This window comes from Humulus lupulus, chromosome 6 (assembly GCF_963169125.1).
Source record: "Humulus lupulus chromosome 6, drHumLupu1.1, whole genome shotgun sequence".
Classification (NCBI taxonomy): Eukaryota; Viridiplantae; Streptophyta; class Magnoliopsida; order Rosales; family Cannabaceae; genus Humulus; species Humulus lupulus.
This window is the reverse complement of record NC_084798.1, coordinates 167,460,730-167,462,880: the sequence shown is the minus strand read 5'-3', so window position 1 is coordinate 167,462,880 and position 2,151 is coordinate 167,460,730.

Here is a 2,151-nt window from a genome sequence, read left to right as displayed (position 1 = left end):
GTGTTGAGTTGTCTTTATATATTGTATAAGCAAGTGCACCTGCATGCGCCCTCTATGAAGGAGGTCCATCATTTGCTTACCCTGAGGTCGAACCCATCGGCCCTGGCTTCTATCAGCTCCGAAAGGTTGTGGCCCTCACAGGATACCCTCTCGTGGAGGGTTCCATCTCCAACAGCGGTTTGTGGATGACTGATTTTTTTCTTTACTAATAGTGTGTCTACACATCATACTCTTTTTTACCAATAACATAAGCGTTTTCTGCTCTTTTTTTTTGTCTTTATCCTTCTTCTCTGGTTTTTCTTACTCTATTCTTTTCTTTTTCTTGGCTTTAGCTCTTGAATGTGTAGTCAGCCTTGATTTGAGTTCTGCAATCCTTGACCGTGTGGTGAAGGTCCTGGTCTTGCCATCCGCATGCAAGTAGGCTAGCAGTCTTTTTACTGGTGGCAACCTTTTTTCATCCAAGTTGTTGTCTTCCGATCAAGCGATTTCCTTGTACTCCGTCTCATCCAAATCTTCTAAGACGAAGGATGTAAATGATTATGATGATGATGAGGACTAACACTACTTTGACGATGATATCATGGACACGAAGGATTGGCTGAGGTGGAGACTGAGAATTACTCTTATTTAAGATCCTTCGCTAACAGGTTCGGGAAGGTTGCAGATGATGGATGTACCGACGATGTCACTTCTTGAGTCCCGTTGTTGGCAATAGGCAGTAAGTTTGCCTTCTTCACCCCTCCTGCTACTTCTTCTATTTCGAGGAGGAACTTCATCCTGCCTTCCTTCAATGATGCTCGTCCACCCTTGGGGCGCACTTGGGACAGATTTTCTTAGTACCTCACTTCCCAAAGATGTGACTCCACACCCTTCTGCTCCCCATGCTTATATTTATGGATCAAGACCTTCTTGATACCCTTCTTTATCTAAGCACACATCAACAGGTGTGCACGCTTTGCCCCATCGAGTTTATACCTCCACTCCTTGTGGGCATCCTTTAGCAGCCCAGTATGGAGAGGTCATGAGCCATCACATGAGGAAGATCCCCAAAGGTGAATGGTTGTCTATGTATGACCTTCTGGACGTCGAGTTAGGTGAGGCATATCAGTGAGCCTCTATGTAGGTATGTGTCAGAACACTTATTGTATGTCTTTCAATTTTGATATCGCTCAATCAATGACATTCTGTTTCATTTCTTTAATTTTACTTAAGCCTCCATCTTGGGTCACCATTCTGTCACCTCAAGTTCTTCATCAATGCAACGATTAAAGTCCAAGCTCGAGGCGACGATGAAGGACATTTCCTTGGTTAGGTAGAAAAAGATTAGATGACTACACAGGTTAGCTATTTGAAGGGCAAGCTTGCTGAAGCGGTTTTCTAAAGGGATGCTGCAATAGACAAGGTCACGTTGACTTCTCGATCTAACACCAAACTCGAAACCACCATCCAGACCCTCAATGAGAATATTAGTGCTTTTAAATCTGAACTGGTGAATGCCGAGAATAGCATAGTTGAGCAAACGATGCATGATGTGTTGAAGACTAATCCTAACGTCAACTTATCCCCCTTTGGTGATTATGCCACAGAGAATATTTCCAAGTGGAAGGGTCAGGGTGGGAACCCATAGAGCCCTCTTCGTGGCTTATTGTATTTGTTTGCATGGAACTTCTTAAGTCTTTTATTATATGTGAAACTCTTTATGTCTGATGTTCTTTTAAGTTTTCTTTTGTGTGTGGAACTTTTATATATAGGATCCTAGCTTATTTTTGTAATGACTGTGAGGATGTACTGGCATTTTGAGCCTTTATCGTCTTCTTTTGGTTATCATGCGTAAGTGGCTTTGATAAGTCCCTCTTTTATGATGAACTCCTTATGTCTTCTTTGGTCAAATGGTTATAGTCTTTTTGGTGCACCTTGGCCATATTTTTTTTTTGTATGGACATATTAACCCTTTGGATTTTTGGCATCCTTTTAAAATCTTCGTGCGCTTGTTATTTTGTGCAAAAAGAGTCATTCTCGTCATTATGCATAGTACTATTTTTACAAGGAACCTTTTTGGCTAGACGACTTGGTGGCCGCTCTAGGCTTATCAGTGGACGTCTTCCTTCGGGCCTTACCCCCGTTGAGGTATTAACCTTTATTAGGAGGTTG